This window comes from Cannabis sativa, chromosome 9 (assembly GCF_029168945.1).
Source record: "Cannabis sativa cultivar Pink pepper isolate KNU-18-1 chromosome 9, ASM2916894v1, whole genome shotgun sequence".
Taxonomy (NCBI): Eukaryota; Viridiplantae; Streptophyta; class Magnoliopsida; order Rosales; family Cannabaceae; genus Cannabis; species Cannabis sativa.
Window position 1 is genome coordinate 22,782,244 of NC_083609.1, and position 16,852 is coordinate 22,799,095.

The following is a 16,852-nucleotide window of genomic DNA, read 5'->3' on the forward strand; positions in this document are numbered from 1 at the left end:
TTCTTTTTTCAGTTTGTCCAGTTTTGTTTGTGAAAAAAAAAAAGTTTCCAGTGGCCGCGGCGATGGGATATACCGCCGCGGCCATTTAAGCCTTACAGAGAGAGGCTCAATTTCGCAAATTATGGCCGCGGCGAGGGAACATACCGCCGCGGCCATTTAAGGCTTACAGAGAGCACCCAATATTCACGCATTTTCGCCGCGGCGAGATTGGTCAGTTTGAGTTTAAAAAACCCCAAATCCCTATCATTTCAAACTCACACCCCATTCTAAATCCCTAATCCCTCCACGCCGAAAACCCTTCTCTTCATCATATTTCCTTCATCTAATCCCATTCAAACCCCTTTTCATCAAATCTAACCATAAACTTTCATCCTAAATCATCATAAACCCTTATTTCTATCATCTAACACTCTTTTCCTCTAAAAATCCATTCCAAAATCCCTAAACCTCACCCAAATTTCAGAAAAGTCACTATTCATCTTCTTCTTCCTTAAAGCTTCAAGGTTCTCATCAATGGAGGTTGACTAAAGATTGATTTTCATTGAGGTAACAAATTTTAATCTCTCTACACAAGTTTGATTGGATTATTTGTGGATTGCTAGAGAATTTTAGACTTTGTGTTGGATTTTTGGAATTTTTGCTCATACATTGTTGAATATTATTGTTGTGAGTGAAATTGAGTGTGATTGTGAAAGGGTTAATTCCCAGGAAGTGGATATTTAAGGGGAAGTGCTGTCAAAATTTTGAAAAATCTTGAGAGTTAAAAAAATTTGGGTGATATGGGTCCAAAAAGGTCAAGAGTGAATGAGGAAGGGGGAGCTTCATCATCCAACCCACCTAAGGGTCGCTCTAATCTGGATAGAGTAAGGTTTACCAACATGGATGCTCAAGAGCGGTTTTTGAAATTGAAAGATAGGGCATTCATTGAAGATAGAGGGATAGACATTGTAAACCTAAGCCAAACTGCAAACATCCCTCCTGCCTTTGCATCTATTAGAGATCAAATCCTACATAGGCAGTGGACTAAGTTTGTGGATGTCACTGAGCGTAGTAACCAAACTCTAGCTTTGGAATTTTTAGCCAACTGGCCTGAAAGAGAGGATGGCAAGGTAAGAGTTAGGGGGGTTAAAGTGCCTGCTTCCACAGCTGATATTCATGCTCTTTACGACCTCCCAACTTTCACTGTAGAGAATCAACCCTTGAAACAGCAATTTCGGGAAAGAAGTTTGAATTATGTGGATATTGCTGAGACTCTAGGGTATCCTGGCCTGAGGTTCCATGAGCTTGCTGGAGAACCATACCAATTGTACCGATGTGAACTTAACCCAGTGGCCAAGGCATGGCTTTACTTTCTTAGTGCAAGGTTGCTCCCGAATAAACATTTTTCTGATCAAATAGACAGGATTAAATGGGTTTATGGCATTATGAAAGGTTATAATTTGAATGTGGGGGATATTATTCGAGTGACCTTTGACATAATGGTTGAGGGATCTTCTGGTGGAGGACTTGGGCTGGCTGGAATTATCACTGATCTTTGTGAAAAACATGGGGTACCGCAGTACTCATATGATACCAAGGCGCCGCCACAGCGCAGTATTAACTTGTCCACTGTTCTTCGCTTCAAACCTCCTCATCCTCATGGTCAATCGCCAGGTCAGAGAGGTCCTCCAGCAAGAGAAGAAGAGGAACATGAGGACATTGAACCACCACGCCTTGCCGGGCCTCTCGATGCCGCCATGCAGTACACTCACAATCAGCTGAATTATTTGATTCAGCAGAACATCCATATGCAAAATTACATGGCCCAGCGGAGTATCTTTGATGAGCAGCAGGTGGCACAATTGAACACACTTGTCACGAGGATGAATATCGGTGTGGACGATCCAAATTAGTTTCCCATGCCACCCCGCTTCAACCCTTATGACCAGCCACCGCCGCCAAACCCCTTCTAAGGGGCTCAGGTAAGTTTCTCTCACCCTGGTTTATTTTCACACATTGGGGACAATGTTCATTTTAGTTTGGGGGGGGAGACAACTTAAATTTTTTCAGTTTATTTGTTTTAGTTTAGTTTGTTTTAGTTTGTTTTTTTTTAGTCCTGTGTGATAACTAAATTGAAAGATTGATTGAACTGCTGTTATTCACTTGTGCAATGGATTAAAACATTAACTGTGTGCTTGACTTGCAACTATTTGAATTAAGATGGATGTGTGCTAGGAAGTGATTCATGTAGACTTAAAACATTTGTTATTCTCACATATCACTTCTGTTCTATTTGGTTTGTGGAATGATTGACTGTACATGAAATAGAATTTGTTTGACATACTCTCTTGAAGCGAAATCCTTGATGATTTTTGTTTGGAAAGTGATTTAGGCAAGTTTTCTTTGGAACGATTGAGCCTTTTAAGCCTACATAAATTTTTTTTTTACCATAGTATACCCAAAGTTGAGCCTTAGCCTGTTTTAAAAATTTTCACCACTTAACTGAGCTGAATTCGTTATATTTAACTCTTTTCACCCTGAACATACGTTATTATGCCATGAGCCTTTAAGCAAGTTTGGGGGGATAAAGTGTTGTAAGTGGAGAAACAAAGTGTAGGGGTGAGAGATTGAAACAATATTGTGTGTTGTGTATCTGAAAAAAATATAAAAAAATATGCGAAAATGTCTTCTTGAAAAAAAAAACTAAGAAAAATATGAGGTACACACATAAGGAAAAAAATCGCAATCTCTTACTACTGTTTTTGGGATATATGGAAGAAAAGAAAAATAAGTGTCGAGGCTTGCTTGGTTAATAGTGCTTATGGTATAGTGTAGCCTAATGACTTATTACCTACCCATGTACCTAAGCCATGCGATGCTAACCGAAAAAGACCTATTGATTCCAAATAGAAATTTGTCAACATTAGTGGAGAGAGGTATGTCATTCAAACTTATTGATCATGTGTTAGTGGGATGTTGGAAAGTTTAGAACAGTTGTGATATAAATGGCAATTGCGATGTTTTATGTTTGTATGAATTACTTACTTGTAAATTGCACATTCAAATTAGTTCTTAGAGTTGGCAAGTTGAAATTCTGGTTATTGATGGATTGAAGTTGTGCAGGTGGTGGTAGCAATTCAATCGTCGGAAAGTTTAGTTATCATTGTTTGTTTACTTTAGTTTAGTCTTAGTTTACTCGGGGACGAGTAAAGAGTCAGTTTGGGGGAGTTTGTTAGGCTATTTTTAGCCTATGTTTTGGATCTAATTTATGTGCGTTTTTCGCTGTGTTGGGACGAAATTACGCTTGTTTTCTATGTTTTCAGGTTCTTTGGAATAAAAGAGGTCTCGGGTGCAGAAATTCAATAAAAGACGAGCTGAGCCGAAGAAAACACAATTTTTAAAGAATTGTGTATATATGGCCGCAGCTAGATCTCGACACTTTGGAATGGTACAGTCGCCGCGGCGATGGGGAGTCTCGCCGCGGCCATTTAAGAGTTACAGAAAGGCCTGATTTTTGCAATTATCTCGCCGCGGCAAGAGGAAGCTTGGCCGCGGCGAGATCCCGTACGGACCAGGGGCATTTTCGTCCATCGAACTCTAAATTTTAGTTATAAATAGAAAACTGCGATTGGAAGTCAGGGGGAGCGATCAGAAACCCTAAAATACAGCTGAGAGCGGCAGGAAGAGCACAGAGATTCAAAGTGAAGATCCAGAATTCATCCACCAACAGTTCTTTTCTTTATTCCTCGTTAATTTCTTTATGTTGAATATTGCTTTAGGAATGGTTATGGATTTGTTTCTGAACTAAATTTCCCATTTAGGGAGGATGATGATTGTTGTTTAATGTTTTGCCTAGTTAATGCTTAATTACCATTCCTCAATTCTTGTTTGTGAAATTATCTTAATTTGTGTTTAATTTCATGTTTAAGATTGATCACCTTGTGCATGCTTTATGATCTCAATTCAAAATCTGAAAAGTGAGAATTGAGAATGCTAAGATTAAGATAATCGATGTTCTATGTGAAACGAAAGTATTCACATGAATTATGTGACGAGTAGATTATTACTTAATGCTGATTTCATGTTAGTTTAATTAAGGAATTAATTAAATAACATGTGATTTAGAATCTAGAAGATCTGAAATGAGCTAGGTTACTTCATAATCTGTCATTCACTTCAAGAATAGGATAGTAATTAAGCATTAACGATTTGGGTAAACAACAACAGGATTCTCCTCCCTATTATCTCATCTTGCTCAACTTTCAATCGTGTTATTAAGTTTTCTAAATTACTTTCATACTTTACTGTTTTTAAATCATAACTACTTTTGATTTGCCGAATAGAATTATAAGTATAGTTTAGTGGTATTTAATCCAATTCCATGTGGGATCGACCTCACCTGTGTGAGATTTATGACTTGATTGCGTATACTTGCGTAGTGCTTATAAATTATAGCAACAGCCTCCCTCCTTCCACTAGTGACCAGTCTGTACCGTCCATCGTCGTCGCTTATGGCACTGGTGAACGCCAACTTTCTTTGCTCCCATATTCTTCGATCGTGACCGTTATAGCCATTTTGACATTGCAAAGAGTGACTTCTACTAGATCCGTGCCAAATCCAGCTAGAGTCACGAACGACGAAGATAACATCGGAAGTAACATCAGTCATTGGAGCTAAGATAATTCTCTCCCCCGTTGGTGTTCCTCGAACTCCATTCATGGCCGCAGATCTAGGATCCACAACGTCCGATGAAGCCACGCCGATCTTCTTCGCCTTTGGTGTTCTTCGAGCTCCATTTTTTCCATTTTTAGCCACAGATCCAAGATCCACCACACCTGATGAAGCCAAGAGTATCTTTTCGACTTCGGTGCTCTACAATCTGCCGTCGTCAACATAGAAGGAGTATGAGTCAATTGCGATTTATGAGGATCGAATTCAGTTGAAATGTCACCGCCGACAAGATTGAGAGCCTTCTCCAATGGCTTCGTGATTCTCACTAGTTTCACAGGAACTTCGTTGTTGTTTCTAATCTCCGACAAAATAGGTGGTGCCTGAGCTGAGGGAGCCATAGATGTCTCTGTTGATGAGCAATATTGCTCAACTCTAGCATCTAATTTCTCCCTGAGATGCACTTTAAATGCCTTCAATTGAGCATCTAAGAATTGATCAATACGGCTGTTGCCCCTGATTTTTCCCAATATACGTGGACCAACCGAATAAGGACACGTGGATCAAGCAATGTACAAACCAAAATATTTGCTAAGTCTTTATGATGAAAGGTAGCTTCCAAGACATAGCTCCCGGAGAAGGCATATGGAACCCCATAGCTCCCGGAAGCTCGAAGTAACGTTAAGGCATCTCTGTCACGTGTCAGGTTTCTCCTGAGCAATCAAGTCGCATTTAATGCCGCATGGGAGGAAGCGTGTTGGGACTGCTACACGCAATAAAGTCTGACGGCACAACCTCCAACCAGCAGCTACAAAGTAATGATCATTTAAGTCTAGCGACGGCTACACTGTGAAGAGTCACATCAGTCAAAAGACAATAAGGACATTCCACATAAAAACCCTACAGCACCTAGGGATTTGACCATGCATTACCCATGGTATATTCATTGGGAATGCCCAACTTTATGGATACTTACAGATACCTTTGTAAGGATAATTCTGGGAATCACCCCACCAAAAACACTATAAATACCCCCTCAAAGCTCATTAAATGGGATCGAGAATCTTGGGCTGCATATGAGCAAGTAGAGTAAATACTCACCAAGAACATTCTTTGTATTTATAAGAGTGAAACACTCTCCAAATACATTCTCTGTATTAAAGACATCCATAAATAACAAAGACTCGTGGACTAAGGCTCATTAACGCCCCAACCACGTAAAAATCCTTCTCTAATTTTCTTACAGCTCTCTAACTTTATAATATTTTATTAGTTGCCGAAAACCTCGGTCAACATTTTGGTGCTTTCATTGAGAGCTGAAGAAAGCTACTGTAAACGAACACTTGACTTCACAAACATGGTGGAGACTAGAAGTACTCGTCAGCCTCGCCCTCTAGAAGATGCTCAAGACCCAAATGAGGAAGATGTAGCCTCAAGAGCAGCTGAGGGTTCCGAGGAAGAAGAAGGAATTCCAGATGATGACTACGAGGGAAACCTCGATGAGTATGCCTACGACGAAGGTAGTTACTCGGAGTTGGTGCTTCTCAGACAAAAAGCTATCGATCACGAAGCCGAGATCGAAGCTCAGAAAGCACAAAACCAGAAAATGCAAGAAGTGATGCTGGCCATGCAAAAAGCCATGGAGGCGGCTGGCATTCACGTGCACCCCAAGGCAATGACTGGTGGACTGGGCAAGGAACCAGAGACGTCCTCGCCTAGTTCCCAACAGCAGAAGTCTAGAGAGCCTAGCCCTATAAGGTACCCTGCTGAAGGGAACCAAACAAAAAACCCTACCTCTACCCCAGGGTGAAAGAAAAAGGCGCAGGATCCGCGAAAGGTCCGCTCAGATTTCCCTAAAGGGAAAGGTCCGCAGAGGGGCAAGCCCCAAAAAGGGAGCTTTGGCCCTCAGGATCGAGAGGACCGAAAAAGCGTTTCCGTGCACCAAGAGCCCGGGGGTAGAGGAAGAAGAGGACAGAGGTGTCCTCCCGTTGATCTGAGAAATCAAATCAATGGGAACCAAGGTGATCTCCGGAATCACCTTGACCAAAACAAAATACGGACCCGCGTTCTCCAAGGGTATCCAAGGGTACGTTAAATGAAGGAATTATGGCGGAACTCGCCATACTTCGAAAAGACATTGCCCGAGTCTCCCGAAGACAGAAAGGGGACGACTCCGACTCAGACAGCGAGGACTGGGAACCATGTGCTAAGCACATCCTAGAGGCGGAACTCCCTAAGAACTTCAAGATGCCCGAAATGGCAGCTTATACCGGGAACTCCGATCCTAGCGACCACTTATCACGGTTCAACCGTGTCATGACGGTCATGAGAGTCAGCAATGACGCCAAATGTCTGTGCTTCCCACTTACTCTAAGTGGGTCCGCGGAGGAATGGTTCAAGAAGCTGGAACCAGGATCCGTGGGCTGTTGGAACAAGCTACAGTCCAACTTCCGGAGACAGTTTGTCGCCGCAAGAAAGGTCAACCTGGAGGTTAGTGCCTTGACTAATATCAAGCAACTGCCCACCGAGACCTTGAAGAACTATATAAAAAGGTTCCGAGAGGAAGCCTCAAAAACCAAGAAAGTTGACGACGGACAACAGCTTGCGCTTCTCCAAGCAGGCATCCGTACGGGGACTCCTTTCTGGAATGAACTACAGCAAGAAGGAGCTGCTAGCCTTCAGGATTTCCAGAAGAGAGTCCAAAAATATATCAACCTCGAAGAAGCCCAAATAGTGGCTTATGGAGGATACTATCCCACCGGGATAGCAGGGTACATGCCCGGAGTATCGCCCTCGGGTACTGCCCCGACCGCAACTCCACAAACAAGTGGCATACAATTCTCTGCTACCCCCGGATATAGTCAGGGCCAGGCCTTGGCACCAGCATCATCCCATTTCGGCAACCCGTCCAGAACGAATGGACAAACTCCTTCGCACTCTGCTCCAGCTGCTAGCCTGGCAGGCCCTTCCCAGGGCTCGAGGAGTAAAAGGTCCTCCAAAGGCAGCACCCGCACGGGAAGCGCCAGAAAAGGGGGTACACTCCCCAGTACACTCAATACACGGAGCTGTCGGACTCCCAAGAGCATGTGTACTTTGCTACTAGGCAAAATACACACTACCGGAGACCACAACCGTTGTACAAGGATAGCTCCCGGAGAGATCAGAGCAAAAGATGCGAGTACCACAACGACATTGGTCATAGCACCAATGAATGCAAGAATCTCAAGGACGAGATTGAAAACCTAATCCGGTTGGGCCACCTCTATGAGTGGATCAAAAATAGGTTGCCTCACCTTAATCCGGGCCAGGCGACTGTGGGTGTGCCTCAGGGAACACCGGGGAGTACAGCAGGAGCGTTAGCTCCAACTGCTCCCGCGGGCGACGCCCAGCACATCCCCGGTCTGCCGCCCAGACCTAACGGGAGGGTAGCCATGATTTCCGGAGGTCCCCATATCGGAGGAACTACTCGCAAGGAGCTCAAACGATATGCAGGGGCCGTGAAACACAATGAGGTTTGGGAGGTTACCCAACTCCCAACTCAAAGGCCCCGGCTGATGGACCAACCCATCACGTTCACGGAAGAAGATGCCAAGACAGTGCGCTTCCCTCATCATGACCCATTGGTCATAGAGACCCCCATCGCAAATAAAGTGGTGGCCAGAGTCTTAATTGACAATGGAAGTTCCGTGAACCTACTCTTCAAGGAGGCCTTCACCGCAATAGGCTTGACGGACCGAGACCTCTCGCCCAGTGGGTCCCAACTCACAGGGTTTAAAGGGGCGACACTTATCCCAATGGGAAAAGTAAGGCTCCCAGTCACCTTGTGCCCGGACACCCCCCAGAGCACATTTAAATACTGCACTTTCGTGGTGGTGGACTGTCCGACCGCTTACAACGTGATCCTCGGGCGACCGGCCTTGGTAGATTTTGGCGCAGTCACATCGATTCGGCACCTGTGCCTGAAGTTCCCTACCCAGGAAGCCGGGATCGGGACGGTGAGGGGAAACCAGGGGGAAGGAAGACAATGTTACAATGTCGCAACCCACCTGCCCGTACTAATGGTCTGGGAATCAGTTGAGCCAGAAGTGGCTGAAGAAGATGAGTTAGACCCCCGTGTGGGGTCCGAAAGAATTGTGGAACTGATGGAGGATGTCGAGGAGTTATCAGTGTGCGACCTCGACTCCACTAAAGTACTCCGGCTGGGGAAGAACCTAGATCCGGAGGAAAAAAAGAAAATAATAAAAACACTGAAGGGCGCCATCGATATCTTTGCATGGCGCCAAGAAAACATGACTGGCATAAGCCCTCATGTCATCACCCACGTACTCAACGTCAATCCGGACATGCCCCCCGTCCAGCAAAAGCAATGCCCGCTCGACTCGGTGAAAGCCGAGGCTCTGGAATCCGGTCCTGGTGCCCAAGCCGAACGCAACTTGGCGAGTTTGTATAGATTTCACTGATCTAAACAAAGCTTGTCCGAAGGACTGCTTCCAGCTGCCCATGATCGACCAGATGGTAGACGCCACTTCTGGATTCAAACTACTATCCTTCATGGACGCCTATGCTGGGTACAATCAAAAAAAGATGCATACGGCAGACCAGGAGTGCACTAGCTTCAGGACCGATAAGGGGGTATACTGTTACCTAGTCATGCCCTTCGGACTGAAAAATGCCGGAGCAACCTACCAGAGAATGGTCAATCGGATGTTCAAGGGCCTCCTGGGACAAAATATGGAGGTTTATGTAGATGACATGCTCGTCAAGTCCAAAGCATGCAACAGCCATGCAAGCGACTTAGAGGAATGGTTCGAAGTGGTCCGGAGATATGGCATGAAGCTCAACCCAAAGAAATGCACCTTTGGGGTCAAGTCAGGAAAGTTTCTAAGTTTCATCGTCAGTCAAAGGGGGATTGAGGCAAATCCGGAAAAAATCCAGGCTCTCCTGAGCATGCCATCCCCCAGAAAGCATAAAGATGTGTAGAGCCTGACCGGAAAGGTAGCTGCCCTAAGCCGCTTCATCTCACGGTCCACGGACAAGTGCATACCCTTCTTCAACATATTGAAGAAGTGTCAAAAGTTTGAATGGTCGGACGAGTGCGAGGAGGCATTCAAAAAACTAAAAGAGCACATGGCCAAGCCTCCTATCCTATCAAAACCCGTTCTCGGAGAAGACCTATTTCTATATTTGGCTGTCTCCGAACACGCGGTCAGCGCTGCCCTAGTCCGGGAAGAAGAGAAAACTCAGCATCCTGTGTACTATGTCAGTAAGCGCATGATAGGAGCCGAAGCGAGGTACCCAATCATTGAAAAGCTGGTTTTTTGCCTCCTGATGGCATCAAGGAAATTGAGGCCATACTTCCAAGCACATCCGATCAAGATACTGACCAACCACCTGCTCCGTCAGGTCCTCCAAAAACCTGAAGCATCAGGAAGGCTCCTCAAGTGGGCAATAGAGCTAAGTCAATTTGACTTGCACTAAATGCCCCGAATTTCTATAAAAGGCCAAGCCTTGGCGGACTTCATTACTGAATGCAACGAAGCCGAGGCAACCGCGAATATGCCGGTACCGCCAATCCCCACATGGAGAGTATTTGTGGACGGAGCCTCCAATGAAAATGGTTCCGGAGCCGGAGTGGCGATGATATCACCAACCGGACTGCGACTCCAGGCGGCCCTACGGTTCAACTTCGCAGCTTCAAACAATGAGGCCGAATATGAAGCCCTAATAGCAGGGCTGAAATTAGCAAAAGCTGTAGGAGCCAAAAGAGTGGAAGTCTATAGTGATTCCCAACTGGTCGTAAACCAGATATCAGGAGAATACCAAACACGCGGCGAGCGAATGGCCGCGTACGTAACAATAGTCCGAGAGCTACTCCACGAGTTCACGGACTACAAAATAGAAAGAATCCCCGGGAAAAGAATGCTCACGCGGACTGTCTGGCTAAGTTAGCCTCAGATAGCGAAATCGAAGAGTTGGGGGTAGTACCAGTGGAACGCTTGGCAGAGCCAAGCATCAAAATAAAAGAGACCACAATAACGGTTGGGCAAGAACCCAGCTGGATGGTCCCCATCATAAAATACATAACAAAAGGTGAGTTGCCCCAAGAAAGGGCACTGTCTCGGAAGATTCAGTATCAGGCTCATCGTTATGTAATGATGGATCAAATTCTCTACCGAAGAGGACTCAGCATGCCTTATTTAAGGTGTGTATCGGACCCTGAAGCTAGACAAATCATGCTAGAGGTCCACGAAGGGTTCTGTGGAGATCATACGGGAGGACCCAGTCTCTCAAAGAAAATATTGAGACAGGGGTACTTCTGGCCAACAATGAAAAAAAGATTGTATAGACTACGTCCAAAAGTGTGATTCGTGTCAAAGGTTCGCGAACATACCGAGAGCTCCTCCAAATGAAATCACCCTGATGACTAGTCCCTGGCCCTTTGCGGTATGGGGAATAGATCTTATTGGGTCCCTGCCAACAGGAAAAGGAGGAGTGAAGTATGCAATAGTAGCAGTAGACTACTTCACCAAATGGACGGAGGCTGAGCCCATGAAAACCATAACTGCTAAAAAAGCACTAGACTTTGTTATCAAAAGCATAGTGTGTCGATATGGCTTGCCTCACAAAATAGTCTCTGACAATGGAAAGCAATTCGATTGCGAGGAATTTACTGACTTCTGCAACCAACACGGAGTAGTGAAAAGCTTCTCCGCGGTGGCCAGACCTCAAACAAACGGTCAAGCGGAAGCAGTCAACAAAATCCTAAAGGTCACCTTGAAGAAAAAGCTGCTGGCCTGCAAAAACAACTGGCCTGAAGAGTTGCCAAGAGTGTTATGGGCCTACCGGACGACCCCCAGGACCACGACCGGTCACTCGCCTTTTTCAATGGCGTACGGTTGTGAAGCGATGGTCCCGGTAGAAACGTTATTCCCGTCCCACAGGAGAACGACTTACGATCCAGCCACGAATCAGGCTTTGCTTCAAGAAGCCTTGGATCAAGTTGAAGAACTCCGGGACGAGTCTCAAATACGGATGGCAGCTTATCAAAAGAAGGTGACCAAGTATTTTAACTCTAAAGTTAAAAACAGAAAATTTGCTATTGGGGATATGGTCTTAAGAAGAGTCTTCCCAGCCACCCAAGAACCCGGAGTGGGGGTACTTGGGCCAAATTGGGAAGGACCATATGAAATCGAGGACGAAATCGGCTCAGGCACTTACAAGCTAAAAAGAATGGATGGAACCATTGTGCCAAGGGCCTGGAATGCCGATCACCTCAGAAAATATTACCAATAGCCAAGAATGTAACTTAGACTTTGTTTAAAGAGTTTGTACCGTCTAAATGTATACATCCTCCACATGTTGAATAAAACTGAGTGCCTTAAAAACAAAGTTTCTATGCCACTCAGGGGGGTACTAGGGTATACCGCACGGACAGACAGAAAACAAACTAAGTAAAATATCCTGATCCAAAGGGCAGGTCAAAAAGAGTATGCACAAAAATAAAAAAGCATAAGTATAAACATTCCAAAGGACAGGTTCAAAAAGAAAAATATGTGCATCAAAAAAGATCACGTATAAATATCCTAGCCCTAAAGGGCAGGTCAAAATATATACAAATGGCCCGGGGACAGGCCTTAGAAATTGTCTCCCCTTTAAATAAAAACAGCTATATAAATATTGTCTTAAAATAGCTGTATATAAACAAATATATATAAAGAAAAAAAACAGAGAAGTGGGTGAAATCCTGGTTGTACTGGGTTAATCTCGGAGCGGCCTAATCGATGCGCGGAGGGAGACGAGGTCCGATGCGTGCCTCCACCATGGCATCAAGCTTTTTCTTCTTCTCCCGGAATTTGGCGATCATCTCCTCAGGTTTGGGGTAGAAGGTAAGCTTGATATTCTGGTCATTGGTAGACCAAGCCATGAAGACGCCATCGTCAAAACGCTTGGTGCACCGGCTGCAGGAAACGGGAGAAAGAAGCTCAGCCCTTTTTGCCTTCTTTGAGGCTTGTTCCTTGAAGTCCCTGAGCTCCTTCAGCTCCGCGGCCAGAGTGGCCCTGGATTCTAAGTTTGCCTGGTGAGTTTCCTCTAAGGATCTCACCTTGGCAGCCATCTCATCCAAGGCTTCCCTGGCCTCCCGAAGCTCCCGCCTGGCCTTTGCAGTGGCCTCGCCTTCCGCCCTCAGCTCCTCCTGGTGCCTGGCCTCCAGCCTGTCTCTCCGCAGGGCCTCCTCCCGGATCATCGCCTCCGCCTGGGCTTCCCTCCGCTTAGCCTCTTCCTCATTAGCTTTGGCAGCGGCCTCCCGGCGCTCAGCAGCCTCTTGATAAAGCCGCCTCTCAGCAGTAAGATCCTGAAGAATCTTCCTGACTTCGTCCATGTCCCCAAAATCAGACAGGACGAAGCCATGGTTGATTATGTTCTTGGAGAGACGGCCGGCCTCAGCAGCAAGCTAAAAAACAATGCAAGTATAAGAAAGAATCTCCAAAAAAGAAAACAATAAGGGGAAAAGCAAATTACAAAACACTTACCACAGTGAGGGAGTGGCTGAGATCCTGGACTTGGTAGATGGAGTTCAAGGATGCACAAGCAGCGAACCGCTTAGGTGCACACCGGGTAAGCTGAGACGCAAACTCGCCAGTCATCTCCGCAGCAAAGGGAGCTAAGGTGGGCCCAAGGAAGCGACCGAACCAGTCCGACAGGGGGTCCAAATTTAGGTCCCACGGATTCTGGTATTCCGAGTTGTTGATGGTGTTTTGCATCTCAACCCGCAAGACCCTCCTAAGGGCTTCCACCTTAGCATACCCCCGGGAGTATTCGTCCATGGCGTAGTTGTGTTTAGCTATCCAGAGCTCCTGTCTTGCCTCATCTCCAGGAACCGGAGTCAGCACAATATTGGGAGGGGCAGTATGTTCTTCCATGGGAGAGACCCCACCATCGAGACCGTGGGCCGGAGTATCAGCTCTTCGAGTCTGCTTGGGCTCCTCCTGGGCAATCATTTTGCCTTTACGTTTGCGAATCAGAGCAATTTCTTGCTCTTCTTCACCTTCTTCAGCTTCCTCAGGAAGAGCCCGGAGCCCTTCTGCACCTTCTTCAACTTCCTCAGAAAAGCCCCATTGCTTTTCTTGACCTTCTCCCGACAGCACCTCCTCGTCATCCACTAAATCAATAGTGTCTGGAGGAGCACTGGAAGAAATCTTTAAAGCGGGGCCATCGGGGAAGAAGTAAAGGGAGGAGGAGCCTCAGTAGTGTGAACCCCGGCAAGTTCGGCCAAAATGGCGTCCATAGGAGCACCTGCTACAACAAAAGAAAGCAAGTGTTAGAACACCCATGGGATCCACCAACACAAGATATGACAAGCAAGCTAGTCCTACCCTGACTCTCTAATTCGGCCCTAGCAAAGTTCCGAATTTTGATGCTGGCAGCATCATCTCCAAGGTAGCTGTCCGAAGGCCGAAACCAGCTGGATGTAATATAAGCTGACGGGCCTAAGGGAACGAGCTCTGGAGGACCGGAACCCATCCGTGACCGACCTAGGAAATGTCCTAAGTTGGAAAAATAAAAATCCTTCAAATGGTCTCCCCACCGGGTCGAGGGCATCCTAAACCTATAAAGACGCTCGTCGAACCCTACGGGTCTAAGACTGGCGTACTCGCCAACAGAAGGGACATAATGAACTGCTAAAGGAGACTTACCACCGGAGCCGGAAGTGCTGGCATCAGGAGCCCCAGTGTTCGGCTCCTGAGCCGAAGGCTGTGGCCTGGGAGCCCTTCTCTCCGCTGAGTCCCCAATGAGAAGGGACTTCCCGGCGATCGCCTGGCTCCTTCTCTCAACCGGGCTCCCCACGCGAAGTGACCTCCCGGAAGCCGACTGGGCCTTAGAGTATGCCTTCTCCTGAGCCTTCCGGTAGAGATACTCCTGGTACTTCTTCTCTACAGTGGCGATGATCTCATCCCGGAAGGTCTTCTCCGCGACCGGCGCCCTCACGTTGGGACAGATAACCCGGGAAAGGTTAGAGTGTTCCACAGATTGGTGCGGAAGGATGAGTTTTGCCTTCCTGTAGTTCTCCGTAGTGACCGGGCCCCCGACGTCAAGATCAGCCCGGTCATAAGAAGCAAAGGCATGGGCTCTACAAAGAAAGACCTGAGTAGGTGCCGTCCGCTCATAAGGGGGAATCCTGACCCACTCAGTGAGGAGCTCCGGATGGTCCACTGCCCGGAACCCGGAGGAGAAGAAAAAACAATGGCGATACTCCTTAACATGAGTTTGCCTATTATACGGGACCACCCCTTCATTAGCAGGGTGGGCCCGGAATCCGTAAAAACTGTCCTTAAGTTTGTCCCCCTTTTTGGGGACGGAAACAAGTTCGTAAAAATACAATATTTCCGCCGGGCGGGGAGAGCCCCATCCCCGGGCGGAAAAAAAAATAAATAAGCCTAAAAGCAGGCAGTATGCTTGGGGAATAAGTTGGTATGGCGCAAGGCCGACAAAAACTAAGAAATTAACAAAATAATCTTGAAGAGGAAGCATGGCCCCAGCCATCAAATGCGTCTGGCTCCAGGCCCCAAAGCCGTCGTAGTTATGATTGGGCGCCTCCGCGTCGCGAGGTGGCCGATGGTAGGTCCCTGATGTGGAAGGCTTGATTCGAGCTACCTTTACGATGTTCTCCAACTGATGGGGACAGGTTAGAGTGGAGTGAAGCTCGGCCGCCTCCCATCCGGTCACTCGAGACTTGTACCCCTCCTGGGCAAAAGGACCTAGGGAGACCTCCTCGAGGGTAGCCAGGCGATTACCGCTCTTCTTCGATGATTTTGAGCCGGAAGCAGACATTTTTCGATTCTATAAAAAGAGTTAAGATTCCAGCAGTTAGGCCCCACACCAAACCCTAAACCAAGAAAAAGGGAATGGGGGTCCCCTAACCGCTGGAAAGAGGCCCCTTCCGGACACCTGTCATATAGGAAACCCTAGGAGGATTCCCTGGACGAGAGTCGGGTGCAATAAATTCACAGAAGACGGCATTGCACACTAAAGAAAAAGAAAAGGCATGAAATAGAAAGAAAACAGTCTATCCTATGCCCTAAGGAACCATTATACGAAGAACGTATGGTCTTCTACAAAAAATAACAACAAATGTGTGACAACAGTAATCCTATCACTAGAGCAGTAAACTCAAACCGATTATATGAAGGATTTAAACACTTGCATTCCCAGAAACTTCGAATGCAAACCCAGAAAAGAACAAACAGATAAGTAACAGCATGCCATTTAATAATGAAGTAAATGGTGCAAAGAACTTACACTGAAGTGTTGAGACTGGGGGTCCTGCTGTGAATCGAATGAAGACAAGAAGGACTAACAGTAACAAATGAAGGAGAACTGGAGAAAACTGCAAAGTGCTTAAAGGTGTTTTTCTGGGTCTGAGAATTTTTCTCTCTGGGAAATTTGAGCAAAGTTGGCAAGAAATGGGAAGTAACCGAAGTGAAGGAAAGATGGTGGCTTTTATAGGCAAAGCTGCATGCGGAACAGGCGTCATCACCTACCAATCGAACGGTGGGGGAAGCGCACGATTCGGATTCTTAGAAATCAACGAACAAGATTGATTTGCAATTAAGGCGGTGGAAACGTTTGAGTATCCGTCTGACACCATTAATGCGCCGTATCAATCAATGGGCGTGAAACGAATCGACCTCTGCAAAAAGTGAATCGCTGCATTAAAGGCCATCATTAAATACACCCTCACGCGCTCAAAGCTCGTGTCAGGAAACCGAGGAGTCAACCGGAAGCACTTGAGCAAGCCTTGTCTTATTTTTTCAAATAAGCAAGGCTTGGGGGGTAAATGTTGCCCCTAATTTTTCCCAATATACGTGGACCAACCGAATAAGGACACGTGGATCAAGCAATGTACAAACCAAAATATTTGCTAAGTCTTTATGCTGAAAGGTAGCTTCCAGGACATAGCTCCCGGAGAAGGCATATGGAACCCCATATGCTCCCGGAAGCTCGAAGTAACGTTAAGGCATCTCCGTGACGTGTCAGGTTTCTCCTGAGCAATCAAGTCGCATTTAATGCCGCATGGGAGGAAGCGTGTTGGGACTGCTACACGCAATAAAGTCTGACGGCACAACCTCCAACCAGCAGCTACAAAGTAATGATCATTTAAGTCTAGCGACGGCTACACTGTGAAGAGTCACATCAGTCAAAAGACAA